Raw genomic sequence first — 19,751 nt, forward strand, 5'->3', positions numbered from 1 at the left:
GTAGGGTTTCTTTCGTAAGAAAGTTAAAAAAAAAAACCAAGAAGCTTCTAGCTAAAATGTATTGGTTTTCACAGAGCGAGATCGCAATGGGAGTGAGCCACGAAATCCTGGGTGGTAACCTATTTTCACAAATCAAACAAACTTAAGAAGGCAGAGCTTGCGTCCTGGTATTGAGTGTCTTGTATAAATCCCAATGGCAAGGGGGTGGCGTAGATTCGAAAGGAGAAGAGGTGAGAAACGGTTTGATAGTCTCAGTTACAGAGTGTTGGATCAAGGGAGAGCAGTTCAAAAGAGAAAGATCTGGGAGATGTTGGGCCCAGGAACGGTGTGAGTGAGTGAGTTTTACACTCACATGAGTATATGTGTGTGTGTGTGTGGGGTGGGGGGGTCATTTTTGTCGTGAAGATTGGGCGCTCAATTTAATAAAATCCACTCAACAAACATTCATGATCGGAATTTTTGTCCTGAATATACAGAGTGAGTGAGAATTGACACCACTTGGAAAACTAATTGAGTTATATCATCCCATGACCATTTGATGAGGAAGCCCCGTTGTAATGAAGGTCTCACGCATATTTCACTCCACCAAGAATAGTGCTAACATTCAAAACCATCATTAAGTACTTTATAAAATGGGACGAAGCTGTGATGTTACATATACACAGATGTTCCTATACCAGAATGCATGTGATATATATGCTGGTCAGCACCACAGTGCAGGAAAGCCTTTGTTAGAATTGCTCTCCAGCAACCCATGCTTGTTGTGAGTCGCGATTAACGGGATCGGTGGTCAGGGTCGCTGTCATCTTGTCCAGGCCTCTGTTCCACAAAGGTATCTTAATTACCCCTGCGATGATCGTAAGCCTATATTAAAGGATGAGAGTTACGATCTCCTTAGCGCTAAGATCGCTTTGTGAAACAGTGTCCTTGTTACTTAGATCGATGGTGATCACTGGATTGTCTGGTCCAGACTCGATTATCTACAGACCGTCGTCGTTTATTTGTAATATTGCTAATTGCAGCGTTAAACAAACAACAGACAAACAACAGTTAGCACCACAAGCAAAAAGAATAATTCCCAGTAGCTGTAGATTCTCCATCATCCAGTAGTCAAAGACTGATGAGCACTGTTGTTCGGCTTCTTACCACCGAACGAGACGGACTTCCAACAGCTGCCACTTGCTCTCAACAAGGTATACAGTAGGTCAGCTGGAAGGTGTTGTGTACAAGAGTTATCTAAATGTCGGAAGAGAAGGATGTAGATGTCAAAACAAAAAATGTGTTTGTGTCTCGTTTTCTCCCGGGTGAACGTCAGTCGTTACATGCAACCATCATTTCAGATGACTCTTCGTGCCTTTTGGTTGTAAACGTACCATCCAGAAAATTGCCAATCTCGAAGCATTTTCCGTCGAACGTATAAGTCAAAAATGGTGGTCAAGACTCTTTGAATATCGGCCATGACACCAGGTGTTCAAGAAATTGAACACCTTGTTGTCCTGTTACAAATACGATCACAGTTACATTCAAGGGTAAAAATACTGATAATCTAGTCCAACATGCTCAACACGTCCAGGGGCGGTTGGGTAGCCTAGTGGTTAAAGCGTTCGCTCGTCACGCCGAAGACCCGGGTTCGAATCCCCACATGGGTACATTGTGTGAAGCTCATTTCTGGTGTCCCCCGCCGTGATATTGCTAGAATATTGCTAAAAGCGGCGTAAAACCAAACTCACTCACTCACTCAACACATCCACGTCTCTCAAGGAGTAGGATTGTTGAGTGTTCCCCATCAAACTACTCGAGTAGCTAATCACATGTCTCTCTGATACGAAGGTTTTTGCGGTCTAAGGCATCTGGGTTCTTATCTATAGGAATCTGTAAAATGCCTCAGAATCACTTATCTGAGAAAGGTGGTCGGTAAACGATTCATAAAATGGGAGTATTTTTCTCTTTAGCACCAGATTACGACTGTCGTAAATGGCTGGCCGTGGAGCCAGATGTTGATTGTGATAACTGTTGCTGTAAAATCTACCGGATTACGGTTGTCGTAACTGCTTTCGTCAAACAAATTTTAAACACATTACGATAGTAGCAACAGTTTTTTTTCAACAACTTTTGTTTATGATTGTCGTAACGGTTTCAGCAGTTACTGTGGAATGTGTACTACAATAGCCGAACAGTTCGTTTAATGTTTCCAGGTAACGACTGTCGAAGCATTTGGTCGTGTCATATTTCGATAGAGGTAGGAGCATGATCGCTGCTCATGTCAAATGTGTTTGTTAGGCGTATCAGTCTTTGGATGGCATTTAGATGAGATATACTTAAAGGAGGCAATTAACGGATGTCAACTTCCGGAATACGAGGAACATGACGGTTTGGAGTGTTTTCTTCCTGTTTCGAAGTGTAGTTCTTACTCCTTCACCTGATGAAGGATTAGGAATACACACAAAACGTTTTGTTCCTTATCTTGTAGAAGTTGGCATCCGTAAATATTCCTCTTTACTTGTCGTATCAGCTTTGTTTGTTTGTTTGTTGTTTAACACCGCACTCATCAATATTCTAACTATATGGAAGGGATATGTAAATAATTGTGTCTGGATCAGACAATCCGGTGATCAACATCATGAGCATCGATCTATGCATTTTGGGATACGATGACAGGCTCGCTGACTTGGTTGACACATGTCATTCATTATTCTCCGATCACCATTTAGTCAGAACATCATACTACTCTCGCTCAAAAGTCGCCTGATCAGATTTGTTTCAGATGAACAGTTGACCTGCCTTTGCATGTGTTTGTGACTTGTCCCATCTTTGCGAAAGGATGACTTCAAGGCCTTTCTGTGGAAGACGTTCCACATTGTTACGTATCAGTAGTGACACACATGATATCTGATACAATGACCCCTTGTTATTTTTTCCGATGGCCAGTTAACCTTCCTTTGCATGTGTTTGTAATACCGCACCTTTTGGCGAACATCTTATTTCCATGGTTACGGTTTTGGTTAAAGAATTACATTTTGTAAATAGTACCGAAAAACGGTTGTCGTAACAGGTCCTTTCAACAGTACCGGAATACAATCGCCGTACACGGTTCTCTCACACATACCAGTTTACGGTAGTCGTAAAAGCGTCTATCATCTTATCTATGTTTGGATACAGCTAGGTGACAGGTTCGAGAGCAAGTGAGACGCATCAGCTGACACAAGACGCGCAACAGACATCCGTATCTGTTCGAGAATGTTCGGAACTACCCCCTTGATCCAGTTGCCAGTAACACTGGGAAGCATGGAAAAATAACCTGTCAGTCCAACACTTCACAAGTAACGAAATAAATCGGTAGGAACGCAAAAATAAACCACATTCTCAGAACGATAGATCTGTCTCTCTTTGACTGGTTTGGCGTACGTGAAGCGCCAAGAATAGACGGTGAGGGCCCCCGAAGGTCGTGGATAAAAATCTAAGGGCATTAAAATAAACTGTTCAGCAAGTCGAAGCCATCGGTTCTAATGATACTCGGGTGTCATGGTATGGGTGCTTGTGTTTGCTCCTTAGGCAACAGAAGAATGGGTTTTTGCGGACATGATGTAACGAATTGTTAATTTGTTGTTGTTTTCCGATCCGCATGCACGACACAATATGGTTTCAATTTCAAGCCGACTTAAAAATTGTAAATACACCGTCAAACACGATAGGGCCTAGTGAACGGTAATTCGATAAAAAGCAACCAATAAAAACAGAAATTGTTATTATGAACACTTTGTTGCTAGTTAATTTTCTGTTTTGAACCAGTGTACAATTTTCAAATATGGTGGGGTGATATTCCCGTGAGTCTTAGATCCGAAAAAGGAGTTGAGTGAATGTGACTTCAATAGAGATCTTCTTCTTCCAAAGTAAATATTTACTAAATTCTGACAGGCTTTAAGATTGAACCTCAGCTTAAACAGGAACGCGCATATAAGCATCTACTGTATAACCCTTTCTTGTTTTCAGATGCTACTGAGACTGAAGTATGTCCCGGATATGCCACAACAACTCATTGTTTTATTATAGTTGGCACTTGGTATTCCCGTGAAACTTGTAGCAGAACTACACTCAGCCATCTGAAGAATTCATGGTTTGTCTTTCAGACGGCAACGTCAGAAATGATATACAACTCCCTTGGCCGCCTGTCATAAAGCAGACAGTTAGGCATTAGGTACATGTGTGTGTTGTAAATATTGTTCCCCTGAGAGGGTATGTAAGCCCATGTCATTCAAAGCTTAGTTATATATACCACAGTTTTTAATCGCAGAATAAATGTAGATTTTACATCAATGGCTAACCTTGCATACAGTCGCTCACGGCTAAAGGCATGGTGTAAACCCAGCTCGAGTCCATTCAAGGTAGCAACAGCACCGTAAGTCTCCATGGCCTCTAGTATGGTGATCTACCTTCAGTTGGTGGCGATCTATAGCCCGTTTTTATATTGTATTGTTGTTGAGAGTATATGTTTATGGTTACGTACTGGTTTTAGAAAGAAATTCTGTGATATCTAGTGATTTTACTGTCTTTCATTGACAGGTATTCAATTATCTAAGTTGTGTAGTGATGGTTGCTTACAACTGAATCTGACATGGCATGACCGCTTGTGTAGTGATGGTTTCATACGACTATATCTGACATGTCATGACCGCTTGTGTAGTGATGGTTTCATATGACTATATCTGACATGTCATGACCGCTTGTGTAGTGATGGTTTCATACGACTATATCTGACATGTCATGACCGCTTGTGTAGTGATGGTTTCATACGACTATATCTGACATGTCATGACCGCTTGTGTAGTGATGGTTTCATATGACAGCAACTGACAGCGTGAATGCAAGAGTAGCGACTGCGTCTCGCCGTTGTACGTTTTGGCACTGCGTGGCGACTGACTCGGTCATTGCTCTATGCCGTTGTACTTGTTGACAAGGCGTGATTATCTATTGACACTCATTGTCTCTGTGATATGGAAAACAGCCACCATGTGATGTATATTGTCAAATGTGCTGATGTATGGGTTTCTATGGGTGCTAGTATGTCTACTGATGTTTACAGTAGCGAGACCAGAATGTTCATCAGTGTTGAAGCTGGTTCTTTGTTTGGTGGGCACGACTGGTCCAGTTGTCAAAGGCACCGTAATTAGAGTTGCGTCCATGGGCTCGCTTGAACATCAGGATTTTGTTTCGAGATTTGTTAGCAGCATAACCGCACTCATAGGTTTGAAAAGTGTTAAACGTGTGAGATCTTCATTACTTTGGGTCTTCCTCCCAATTACGTCGACACACCGCAATATAACTGGAATACTGAAAGGGGCGTTAAACTAAGTCGTACTCTGAAAATATGTACTGATGAAAGCATTTACCCACAGATGAAATGAAAAATGTTCAATGACTCCGAAATTTAAATGGAACAACTTCATATATACCGGTATGGGACAAAGAATGGTAATACAGTAAACTATGTTTATTACGAACACGTTTTTGACGAACTGACGGATGAACGAAATATTCTTAGTGCCAGCCTCTTGCTGTATTTTTAAGTCGAAATGCGTATAACGAACTACGGTTATAACGAGTGAGTGAGTGAGTTGGCTTTTACGCCGCTTTTAGCAATATTCCAGCTATATCACGGCGGGGGACACCAGATATCGGTTGTAACGAACTAAACTTAGTGACCCCTTAGATTTCGTTACAACCGTGGTTTACTGTAGTAAAACCTGCAAACCCCCTAAACGCAATAATAAAGATGATTCTCCGAAAAAGAAATGGAGAAGAGTGTTGTCGTATCCAATAACAAGGAAAATGGTACCATTTTTTCTTAGATGCAATAAAGAAAGATTTTAATATCCCCCAAAAGCATTGACGGGGGGCGACAATGATATCCTAATTGCAAGAATGGTATTGTCGTCACACAAACGCGGTATCACGTCTGACTTGCGATGACGGAAAGCGTTGCTAGGACTAAAAAGAACAGAGAATGACCCAAAACATTGTCTTCTAAAGTATCAATTTGTCTTCTATGGAACGTGATGAGGAAGAGTATTAATTTCTCTACAATGGGACCCGATGAGGAAAAGTTATCTATTTCTCTTCTATGGAATCTGATGAAGAAACGTATCAACTGTATTCTATGGAATGTGACGAGGAAGAGTATCAGTTTGTCCATATAGAATCTGATGAAGAATACTATCACAATGTCTTCTGCAGAATGTGATGAATAAGAGCACACTACCTTTCCTCAGTGGAATGTGAAGAATTAGAGTATCAATTTTGTCTTCTACAGATTATGATGGGGAAGAGCACACTACTTATCCTCTTTGGAATCTGACGAGGAAAAGTATCAATTTGTCTTCCGTGGAATTAAGATTAAGGTTATTCAGGAAATGCAATCTATCCTATCTTGTAGGACTGGGACGGGTACTCGGGTATTCGAATCCGGGTCGGGTATAGCTGGAATCGAGTACTATTTCTAGGAATCGAGTACCCGGAAAAGGAGAAGGGCACATAATAACTTGTCATTATTGACGTAACATACATTTGCATCATTGGTATTGTCCGATTAATGGAGGTCATTATTAACGACAGTATATATCTGAGCATGAGCAGTGGGGAGTCACGTTACAGTGACAGCGGTAACGAAAAGTCCTGTGTTTTAACGATTAATGGATGTAATGGTGTTACTCTCTATACTTGTTAAATAGACGTAAATTAAATAGCCTACGTTCAGTTTCAGTATCTTATTGCCATCCTTTCAAGGTTTGTATAGAAATCTCCGTCAACTCGTGATTGAATATTCGGAAAGTTGACAGAAGCGCTTTATTCCTTACATTTCCGGGTACTCGATTCCGATTCGGATAAGTACATGCGGGTACTCGATTCCATTTTTTCTTACCCGTCCCAGCCCTACTGTCTTGATCAAACTACTAACGCCATGAGAATTCATGGCTGAGTGAGAGTTCAAGTGAAGTGATCGCAGAAGTACGTTACTCAGTGGAAGAACGGGCGACTGAGTAGGGAAGAGGGAGATGTGTGGGCGTGTGGACAAATACGGGTTTGAGTTACCTGATCATCAGTTTGGTCTTATCAAAAACTAGTTGTAGATTACCAGGAATGGGCAAACCACACTCGACGGTTTTCAGCCCTTACAATATTAATAAAAGGCGCCTTCCCACCACCACCACCCGCATTAAGCAAACATGCCGTTGCTCTTAAAAATGTGTGGAAACTTATCTTCGCAGAGACATCCCCGTGTTGGTAGTTCAAAGACCCGTAGAATTTCATCAGCTGCTAATACACTTTTAACGGGATATACATATGCATCAACATGACGAATGACCAAATTATCCATACACCTGTCACTGAGGATCTCGTACATCTCACAAACAAACCCCCGCAGTCGTATTAAATCAACAACACCAGTTTAATAAACTCGCAGCACCTATACATTACAGAAGAACTGTTATTTATGCATGGATCGGTATGAGGGATATCACCCCGAATACTCCTGTACTGAACATGTTGAAATATATTTAAGCGGAAACTCATGTACTGTGTGTTTTCAAGAGGATTCAAGATGAGGAGGAATCCTCATGCTTGACATTACCTTACACTCTGCTTAGGTTTACAGAGGATCCGTGCTTAGTCAATTACATGAAATCTCATTTCATGATTTTTATAAGCGTCAGCTGGTTTTGTCAGAATATCAGAAATTCTACGCCTTGATTATTTTTCCACAGGAGTGTGTTTATTTATCTTGTAAAGCTTACATGTTGGAGGTTTAGAGATTATATTTTGTATACATAACATAAGCTATGCCATATACTTCAGGTCAACATGAAAACATACGTGTCTCGAATTATAATTGGTAATGTCCAGTTCAGGACAATGGGTGCTTCTAAGGACATGTTGACATGTAGTTTTGTTGTCAAAAATCGCAAGGAACATTATTAACATAACTACTTATGGATAATCTGGTCAGGATCAAATAACCCTTTGATTGATATCATCCGCCACAATCTTAATACGTATTTAGAACAAGGCGTAGGATATATTAATATGCTTTTCTCTGTATTTTGTTTATAACAGCAAGAAGCATTATTCTACAATATGAGATTTTCTGTAATGTTCTGATGAAGTGCATGCATGAATTGTTATGACTTGCGGATACTCCACCCCCATCTACCTACGAGTACCAATACTAACATCATCATTATCATCATCGTCGTCATCGTCATCGTCATCGTCACCATCACAACCATTAGCATTGCCATTATTGCTGATAACATATTTCCAGAAAATGGTTTTGTCCACTTGTCCACTTGCCGATACTCCTCTTCCTCCTACGACTACTGACGCTAAACATCATCCTCAACCACAACATCGTCGTCACCATCACCATTATCGTTATTATTGTATTGGACCAGATGGAATTACTATAATTGTTTTCTATCCTTGAACCCAGTAAAAAATATTGTTACATCGTCCCCATGGGTTCAAAACTACAGCAAATATACACATTGAACAGCAACGGAAAATGGCTGAATAAACTGGTTTTACTATTATAACGCGCAGTCGCATATACGAACGTTTCAATTACACATGTATGTAAAGACAATATCCCAGTTTCACGCCCGCTGGGACCTTTACGATGTTTACACGTGCGTCAACCTTTCTCTAAGCTAAATAAACTGAAGAAGGAAATACAACATAGAGGAGGCGATGATGACATCCCGAAGACGGCTATACACACTCGCAAGGCGTGATGGGAATAATATGGTCGAGCAGTGGATACTTTCACCGTCGACCAGTGCTCGTTCAGTGTGACGTTCTCTTTGAAGTGACAGACATTACAGATTTACGTGTACCATACATACTGAGGTCGGTACTTGACTTAAGAAACAAATAACAGTTTGCTGGGTTGTAAAAAAAGTAAAGATGTATTCTCAAGTGACTTCGTGAGTAGGTCCTGTTTGAGCTGCCCTGTAAACACAGTAAATATGTCATGGCTGAAAAAGCTTGAAGAAGGACGACCGTGATTTACACAGGACGAAAAGGCAATCTTTGCATCTTGGAAAGAGAACGGAAACAACATGTATTCCAGTGAGTGAGTGAGTATAGTTTTACGCCACTTTTAGCAATATTCCACCAATATCACGGCGACGGACACTAGAAATGGGCTTCACACATTGTGCCCATGTGGGGAATCGAAGCGGGTCTTCGGCGTGATGAGCAAACGTTTTTACCACTAGACTCCCCCACCGCCCTTGTAGTGGATAGGACGTCTTCCCGGTGAGCGGATGACCAGCGGTTCGATCCTCTAGTCACGTCATATACAAAGACTCGTTGTCGCCTGGTGCTTGGCATTCATAAAATAACACCAGGACCGGCTGGCGTCGGGGAATGTTTATGTGTCAGAAAGGGGTATCAACAACGAACTGCTACATGATATGTTAGTGACTAGCACCATATGAGGTGAGGTGAAATTGGGTTTAACGTCGTGCTTGAGAATATTTCGCTCATATGACGTCGTGCATGCGTGTGTATGTGTATTTGCGGCTGCTTGTACTAGCCCAGACTTAAGCTGGTTTTATAGTGCTAGCCCACTGTGACACCATGCTGCAGTGAAGCATGAATACCCCACTCAAACACATTATACTCACTCCGAGCAGACCAGTCCTTGTTGTACCCATTAATGCCGAGCGCCAGGCAGGGACCAACAAGTACCATATTTTAACGTCTTTTGGTATGATGCGGTCGGGGATCGAACCCGTGACCTTCCGCTCTCCGGTCGGTCGGTTACAAAAGCAGAATGAATAGAGTGTAACTATTCAATGCATTCCCACGTTATACAGACATAAGAAATCCAGGCAGTCGCAGACACGATGCTTGTTGGCAATATAATGGCCTTCATGTGGCTACGGTAAGCAAAACCCTTCTTATTCCCTTGGTATTTCCACGTAGACACGTGCAGCCATCTCAGCTATCGTATTGACGCTCGTTATCATTCAGTCCAATATTTTCTCACTTGAGTAAATATATGGTTGTGGGGCCTAAAAGGCTAAACGCGTGGTGCCATTGGAATAACACAGGGAAGTACAAAGGCGTGTTGGACATGTGCTCTTCGAACAGTCTGTGAAGTAGGTTTAAAAGAGGAAAAAAACTTTCTTCGAGAAGAAAGACGTTAACTTCTTGACTACAACACTATATTGCACCTTTGAGGAATTCTGTTTTGTATTAATCGAATCTGTGAGCTGTTTCTTGTAACCTGCAATTACTGTTTGTTAGTCGAGTCACGTAATAGCTGACCTGGAGATCCTTTCACGAAGCAACCGTTACTAAGGTTAACCCTAACTCCCATTCTTAACATTGCAACAAGGTATGAAATACACAATGCCATTTAGAAAGTGGTCAAATGTAACATATGTTATATTTGGGATTACACTTTGAGGGTGTGGGTTCGAATCCCGGATGGGACTGAACCCAACAAGAGTACTAGAATCTGTACTTTACTAAGAAGGTGTAATCCCAAATATAACATATGTTACATTTGACCACTTTCTAAATGGCATTGTGTATTTCATAGCTTTCGGCCGTGGGAGCCGTGCCAATTAACACTTATCAGAGGGGTACACAAAGTCCGCAGTCAAGACTACCAGTTGTCCGACTTCCTTTTTGTGGAAGCCGGTGGCGTCTGACTTTATGAAAGGAGGCCCACGTAATTTGAGTGTCACCGTGTCTCGACGGCTTCGCCTCTGTCGACGGCTTCGTTCCCGTTAGCTATTTCGAGGTGAGGTGAGGTGAGGTGAGGTGAGGTGAGGTGAGGTGAGGTGAGGTGAGGTGAGGTGAGGTGAAATGAGATTAAACGTATGACGACGTGCATACGTGGATATGTGTGGCTGCTTGTATTAGTCCTAGAATACCCTACTCAGACACTTTATACTCACTCCGAGCAGACCAGTCCTTGTTGTACCCATTAATGCCGAGCGCCAGGCAGGGACCAACAAGTACCATATTTTAACGTCTTGTGGAATGACGTGATCGGGGATCGAACCCGCGACCTTCCGCTCTCCGGGCGGACGCTCTAACCACTACACCACTAAGGCGGTCCTGTGTGTTAGAGATGGGTAGTTCAGTATTACGTACACCTTAGCTAATCAAGGAAATATCCAAACTTATCATTTCTATACCTTAATGTGCCTTTAAAGCAGCTTGAATCACATCGCGAAAGCCACAAGAGGCCGACCGTGTTAAAAAAATGAAAACGATTTCAGAAAGAATTAATTCTATAATCCACCGTTTTCAGATTAAACGATTACCAGTCATGGTCGGTATGTTATCGGTTTTAGAAAGACAGGAGTTAACGGATATCTTCTACTTCTAAGGTTCGGTATTGGCTATACTGACATACTGTTCAGGTCACAGGTGTGATATCTTGCCAGACTACGTATCTCCCAGCTTCCAGATGTGCACGTTCCATCAATACATCACAGAGGTCTTGACGTCCCGTAGTTTTAAGAACCTTTGGCAACCCTGTTTGTTCAAATGTTTTGGTGTCAGATGTCACGCATGTGGATAACTGACCCTGGCGGAGAACACCCACACCTTTCTCCGCCCATTTTCGGTTTTTATTGAGTATTTGATGCCTTGAAATTCATAATGTTAAAACTTCCGTGTAGCATATGGACAACTGACCCTGGCGGAGAACACCCACACCTTTCTCCGCCCATTTTCGGTTTTTATTGAGTATTTGCTACCTTGAAATTCATAATGTTAAAACGTCCGTGTAGCATATCGACAACTGACCCTGGCGGAGAACACCCACACCTTTCTCCGCCCATTTTCGTTTTTTATTGAGTATTTGCTACCTTGAAATTCATAATGTTAAAACGTCCGTGTAGCATATCGACAACTGACCCTGGCGGAGAACACCCACACCTTTCTCCGCCCATTTTCGGTTTTTATTGAGTATTTGCTACCTTGAAATTCATAATGTTAAAACGTCCGTGTAGCATATCGACAACTGACCCTGGCGGAGAACACCCACACCTTTCTCCGCCCATTTTCGGTTTTTATTGAGTATTTGCTACCTTGAAATTCATAATGTTAAAACGTCCGTGTAGCATATCGACAACTGACCCTGGCGGAGAACACCCACACCTTTCTCCGCCCATTTTCGGTTTTTATTGAGTATTTGCTACCTTGAAATTCATAATGTTAAAACGTCCGTGTAGCATATCGACAACTGACCCTGGCGGAGAACACCCACACCTTTCTCCGCCCATTTTCGGTTTTTATTGAGTATTTGCTACCTTGAAATTCATAATGTTAAAACTTCCGTGTAGCATATCGACAACTGACCCTGGCGGAGAAAACCAACACCTTTCACAGCTCATTTGCTGTTTTTATTAAGTATTTGATGCCTTGAAATTCATAATGTTAAAACTTCCATAGCAACACAGTGCTTTTTACAAAATGATCAAAAGGAACAATAACTGTGAAAGAGTAATCCCAGATATATCAGAAGGTGAAATTTCAGTGTATCAAATTCGAGATATATCTGTTGTCAGACAATTGGGTTATGTTACTGGGAGGTACATTGCAAGACTGGTCAATATCTTTGGATGGATATCTCAATATGCTATTTTCGAATTGAATGAGTGTGGTTTTACTCTGCTTACAGCAACGTTTTAGTAATATCTTTGCGGATGGCTGGCGGATGGCGGATTTGACACGAAACATTATTTTTTTTCATTTCAAGTGGAGAATAGAACTTGACGATCAAACGCTTCAACCAGTAGGCTAATATACTGCCCCTTAATATACATTGGAAGAGATTTATTTCAGTACATAGAGGCACGGATTGGCTATGCGTCCAACACATAGCAATTTTAACACCCCATCTGACAATCTCAAACACACATACAGACACACACAGAGACACAGACACAAGTAACACACACACACACACACACACACACACACACACACACACACACACACACATAGACTGGCATCTGGCACGCGCGCGCGGACACACCTTGCTCTCTCAGTGTTCCCTATCTTCTGTTACTACTAAGATAGCGCTCCATTGAATATGCAATGTTGTCTGCCAATACATGCCTCCCGTCACTCACACCAGCAAGGAACGTAACTGTGCATGAGAATATTCCCGATGGGGGCCAGACTTTACAAGCCCAAGGGACGCTCACATTAAGCAATAGTAAGGTTACCATATATTTTTAGATCGTTTATTTCGTCAAACGGAAAGTTAATGCCAAATGGAAGCACCTGTTTGAGATGCAGGTCTATAGTCGGACTAACGATGTGAAAACAAACGATTGGTGTTCTCTGGGTATGTACATGTGAACAACAATGTTATGTCCATCACTTAACCAACTTGTCCACAAATAGACCGAAATAAGAAATAATACATTATATTTATACACGTTTTTGAATGCGTTGGTTTATGAACGCATTTTTATCGCATTTATGAAATCACTTCAACGCTTTTCGAAATGTTAAGAATTTAGAAAACTTGAAAAGAATAAATTAAAAATCGTTCATCAATTCTATCGCTTATTATACTGCTCAAAATAAGTTACAGACCACCAGTGTGCGAAGTAGTTTCCAAATTTTGCTAGTCAGTCGGGCTAGTTATGCCTGAATGTTACTAGCCCACAGAATAATTCACTAGTCCGAAATTTGAATGTAGATACGAGTTTCATCATTAAGATGCTAACAGGATGATCCTCTTTATCAGGTCATAAACCTGCATGATTTAAAAGTGTCTTATAACTTAATACGTCGGAGAGAGTCATATATTTACGAAATGACTCCATGAAAATTCGAAAGGCAGTCGGGCCAGTGACTGTGGAGATTTACTGGTCCGACTGGATTTTTACGGGCTAGCGGGCCAGTGGCTATTTCGCACACTGCAGACCACCCAATTTCTTCATATTGCTATAATTACTCTTACATGGCATGATGGCACATTAAGTATGTTAATGTGAAATAATCGGGAACATTAACAGTATTTTAGTAGCATATTTACAAAAAAAGTAAAATAATAGTCAAGACGTAATAATCAATTTAAAAACTCGCCCTCCACATCGGAGCTATTACTCTCATTATTACTAATAACCAATAAGATAAAATAAAAGTCAGATGTTAACGTAACGGGCGATTTTAATACTCACATTCCACATCGGAGCTATTACTATTACTAATGGCAATGCAATGATACTAATGATAATTTCCTGAGAGTACTAGCTCTGTGTTTAAACCACATCGCACATAAACCCGGTCACCGGACAAGTGTGAACCAAAATTTATTCCCAACTCCCTGAGGAGAATCCTATCTAGCTAAGAACACACAGAGCGGAGTAGTAAGCTGGACACTTACCTTATTCAACGATCGGCTGAGACAACTGAGCTGTAGACACGTGTGGTAGATAAACGTTCTTAGAAGTAAAGTACTCCGGCAAGGCTTACCCTGGGCTCCGGCGATCTCAGAGAATAATACCTAATCTTCGTCGAGGACAGCTGACTAGATCGCGGGCAAAGTGGGCGGGGGCTGAAGTGTTCGCACGTGCTACAAATCTGTTAAAAGCCAAGCAGAATGCTGCCAGTTTTGGCCAACGATATCGCACAACGTCACAAAAATCTTGGAGAAAGAGCCCGGAATGTTTTTGTGTCTGTGGTGAATGCAGCTAAGCTGCGTGATTAGGTATGGTCGGAGATCCCGGCTTGTCTTTCCAGCGCCGGAGATAACAAAGCGAGAAGGAGGGTTATACTGAGAGGATCAGATATATGAAATTAGCGGGATGGCTGGATGTGTTTGATGTGTGTGCTGCAAGTGAGGGTAGGTCAGTTATAGGCTGAACATGTGGATGGGAGAACGCGGCAGTGAAGCATGGGTGGGGTGGGGGGTCTGAGTGAGCTATTGATGTTAATATCACGATTAGTGAAGCTTCGGAATGATATGAGCTGTTGATGTTAATATCACGATTAGTGAAGCTTCGGAATGAAATGATCTGTTGATGTTAATATCGCCATACATGATGTTTCGGAAAGATATGAGCTGTTGATGTTAATATCAGGATTCGTGAAGCTTCGGAATGAGATGAGCTGTTGATGTTAATATCACGATTAGTGAAGTTTCGGAATGATATGAGTTGTTGATGTTAATATCAGGATTAGTGAAGCTTCGGAATAATATGAGTTGTTGATGTTAATATCACGATTAGTGAAGCTTCGGAATGATATGAGTTGTTGATGTTAATATCACGATTAGTGAAGCTTCGGAATGATATGAGCTGTTGATGTTAATATCACGATTAGTGAAGCTTCGGAATGATATGAGCTGTTGATGTTAATATCACGATTAGTGAAGCTTCGGAATGATATGAGCTGTTGATGTAGTTATCACGAATAGTGAAGTTTCGGAATGATATGAGCTCTCAATGTTAACATCAGGATTAGTTAAACTTCGGAATGATATGAGCTGTTGATGTTAATATCAGGATTAGTGAAGCTTCGGAATGATATGAGCTGTTGATGTTAATATCACGATTAGTGAAGCTTCGGAATGATATGAGTTGTTGATGTTAATATCAGGATTAGCGAAGCTTCGGAATGATATGAGCTGTTGATGTTAATATCAGGATTAGTGAAGTTTCGGAATGATATGAGCTGTTGATGTTAACATCACGATTAGTGAAGCTTCGGAATGATATGAGAATGATATGTTGATGTTAATATCACGATTAGTGAAGCTTCGGAATGATATGAGCTGTTGATGTTAATATCACGATTAGTGAAGCTTCGGAATGATATGAGCTGTTGATGTTAATATCACGATTAGTGAAGCTTCGGAATGATATGAGCTGTTGATGTTAATATCACGATTAGTGAAGCTTCGGAATGATATGAGCTGTTGATGTTAATATCACGATTAGTGAAGTTTCGGAATGATATGAGCTCTCAATGTAAATATCACGATTAGTGAAACTTCGGAATGATATGAGCTCTCAATGTTAACATCAGGATTAGTGAAGTTTCGGAATGATACGAGCTGTCCATGTTAACATCATTAGTGAAGCTTCGGAATGATATGAGCTGTTGATGTTAACATCAGGATTAGTGAAGCTTCGGAATGATATAAGCTGTTGATGTTAATATCACGATTAATGATGTTTCGGAATGATATGAGCTGTTGATGTTAATATCACGATTAGTGAAGTTTCGGAATGACACGAGCTGTTGATGTTAACATCAGGATTAGTGAAGTTTCGGAATGATATGAGCTGTCGATGTTAACATCAGGATTAGTGAAGTTTCGGAATGGTACGAGCTGTTGATGTTAATATCACGATTAATGATGTTTCGGAATGATATGAGCTGTTGATGTTAATATCACGATTAGTGAAGTTTCGGAATGACACGAGCTGTCGATGTTAATATCAGGATTAGTGAAGTTTCGGAATGATATGAGCTGTTGATGTTAATATCACGATTAGTGAATTTTCGGAATGATATAACGTTTAATAAAGTGAGTGAGCGAGCGAGAGGGTGAACGATCGATCAAACGAGAGAACGAACGATCGAAAGAACAAACAACCAAACAAACGAACCAACCAACCAACCAACCAACCAACCAACCAACCAACCAACCAACCAACCAACCAACGACTCACCGAACAAATGAATGTTCGTGCCCGTAATAGAAATATTAACAGAGGCTGGCGCAGGCAATGTTCTGTTCTGATGTATCAATGAATGGAGTCAACGCTATAGCCATTCGGCCTCTTTCGTCACCAACAAATGCTTACAATTTCAACTTCATGGCTTCAGTAGTACATGGTGTTTAAATGCTTAGAGTAAAATTGGGAACGGTAAAGGTGTCGCGGGTTCAGGCCTGAGTCTTTCCAAGCAGACAACAATAACGGACAGAGCCCCTCGTTCGTGTGAAACATCTTGTTTATTGCCTGTGAATTAGATACAACATTAGGAAGATGTTGTGTCAGCCATGCATGTGTGATGGCTGACGGATGTCAATTGAATGTCAATCAATCAGGCATATCAATTATTCAATTGATAATCAAATAGCACAGTGGCATACGTTATAATTATGATAACAATTGAATAATGTTGATTGTTTACATGATGACGTCACATAAGGTTGTGGTCGTGTATATGACGACAAACCCGAAGATCCGGGCTAGAATCGGTCTTCAGTAACCCATACTTGTCGTAAGAGGCGACTTACAGGATCTGGTGATCAGGCTCGCTGACTTGGTTGATTCATGTCATCGTATCCCAGTGGTGCAGCCGGATGGATGTTCATTATGTCAATCACTGGATTGTTTAACGCTGCTCTAAAACCTTGTCTGAAATCAATCTAGAACAGACAACCAGTCATTAAATATCGTACAGGACCAACTCCATCGTGGTGACCTACTGTCAACAAAGTCACAGAGCCTGTCCCCCATCCATCGGGGACCAGTTGGACCCAAATGTCAGACACACAGACAGACAGTTTTTATTTCAGTATACATGTATAAGGCCATGGCCCACATTACAGAATAATTTTACATTTTATTTGATGCTGGTAAAACCAGTAAGAGTCATACATTATTGCGTTTGAAAACAATGGAAACATTTTTGCACAATGTACAGGCATAATATATATATACCTTCCTAAAGAAAACATGTGGATCTTTTTTCTAAGCATTTATTAGAAAACCTAGCAATACTTATCAAAACATCATCCTTACATGACACAAGTCTAACAAAACTATCCTTACACGGGTTACCAATATATAGGCATGGTGGAACACATTCAATCTTATGCATCTTTTAAACACTGTCAATTAAATGGTATTCTTCTTCAACTACTGATATGCCTTTGCTATAGCAATATAAACAGAGACCCAAATTTCGGCATTCGGTGTAACATATGACTACTGTATATGTCGTCCAAGACAGGTAAAACATGACAGCAGTAATCTTCGTTGTACACTAAAAGTGTTCTTCAAGAACATTCTCCTGATATGTCTGAGATCAGAACAATTTTATAGTGAGTGAGTGAGTCGGCTTTTACGCCACTTTTAGCAATACTCCAGCAATATCACGGCGGGGGACACCAGAAATGGGCAGCACACATTGTGTCCACAATTTTAAAGAATGCTATTTAGTTTTATTTCTTATAAATAACAGACAATATTTTACATACATTCGAACACCGTTCAGTCGAACTTTAATGTGCTGAACTACGGTTGTCTCGAAGTAAAATCGAGGTCCCCGCATTTTCCTTATTTAGTCATCATTTTGCGGTTCAGATAACTCGAGGATGTATTGGTCCCTTCAACTTCGACACAACGATGTGAGACTGGATTTCATGACAGAACATAACCTTAAAGTAAATCGGTATATATGCTACTCAAAAAAGTTGAGGAACACAGTATACTTTCATGTACAATTAATCTATCATGCTATAACATTACTTGGGTGGTATATTCGTCATCAGTCTGTTAGTGACTGCAAAACATATGTAAACAAATGAGGATTTTTTATTGTCTTGCGAAGTAACGCAAAGTGTTTAATCTTTTGCCAACAGTATGATATCTGTTTCTGTCATTTTGTATTTTCGACGCAAAGACACTAATGACATAGCTAATAAACAATACTAGAATTCAAATGCATGTTAATTTCTTTTTCCATTCTTTCATCAAAAACATGTGTAACAAAATTGATACTCGGCAGAAAACAGTAGTAATCAGCATCTTGCATTGTATCGCTGCATGAGATGACGATGATTTAGATTATCTGCAGATGTTATTTTGTATAACAGAGCAGTCTGCAAAGTGAATTTGACATGGGGATGTTTTGCAGTGGCACCAGATTTGGTTGATGTTATTCCAAGAAGTTGCTGCCTTCGATCACAACACTTTTACATTTATGACCTTCGTCAATTGCGAAATAACAGGCGAAACTATGAATACACAAATGCCATTTAGAAAGTGGTCAAATGTAACCTATGTTATATCTGCGATTACACTCTCTTAGTAAAGTACACATTCTAGTACTTTTGTTGGGTTGAGTCCCATCCGGGATTCGAACCCACACCCGTAGGGTCAGGCACCTGATCGAATTCACACAAAGTCAAACAGTGGCTGAGCGGGCTATTTGCATAAAAATATTTTATTGCATGCAAGATAATTTTCGCATGATGCATGTCCTCTTCAAAACTAACAATAGACCATTTGAGTGTAATCTGAAAGTAGGCATTTTTGGACTCTTGACAGAAGGTCCCCATTGTATGGCGAGAGGACTGATTTTGATTGGTGTGGTTTGGTACGGTCACGGATGACTGCCGGTTTGTCATCTTGTGGGCTAGAGGCGGTGGCATGCTTGTGGTGAAAGACGACTAACGGGATCTGGTGGTCAGGCTCGCTGACTTGGTTAACACATGTCATCGCATCCTAACAGGGTACATTGATGCTCATGCTGTTGATCACTAAATTGTCTGGTCCAGATTCGATTATTTTCAGACCACCGCCATATAGCTGGAATATTGCTGAGTGCGGCGTTAAACAACAAACCATCCAACCAACCAATCAACCAGAAGCGTTGGGGTAGCCTAGTGGCTGAAGCATTCGCTCATGAAGGCTCTGTTCGATTTCCCACACGGATACAATATGCGAAGCCAGTTTCTGGTAGTCCCCCCC

The 19,751-nt window shown here is 40.9% G+C and overlaps 1 protein-coding gene across 2 annotated transcripts in view; it reads right to left on the bottom strand.

The window, feature by feature from the left end:
- LOC124264254 overlaps nt 1–14,764 on the bottom strand; it is a 73,507-nt gene extending 58,743 nt beyond the window's left edge. The window contains exon 1 of one of the 2 annotated variants that reach the window (XM_046698997.1): nt 14,426–14,720. The gene's annotated coding sequence lies outside the window, so the exon portion shown is untranslated. Of the gene's footprint in view, nt 1–14,425 lie in introns of both variants that reach the window. The other variant, XM_046698996.1, reaches the window with a different exon arrangement.
- Between the last annotated feature and the right edge of the window lie 4,987 nt (nt 14,765–19,751).

Source organism: Haliotis rubra, unplaced genomic scaffold (assembly GCF_003918875.1).
Source record: "Haliotis rubra isolate DU_JTF1 unplaced genomic scaffold, ASM391887v1 Scf917, whole genome shotgun sequence".
Taxonomy (NCBI): domain Eukaryota; kingdom Metazoa; phylum Mollusca; class Gastropoda; order Lepetellida; family Haliotidae; genus Haliotis; species Haliotis rubra.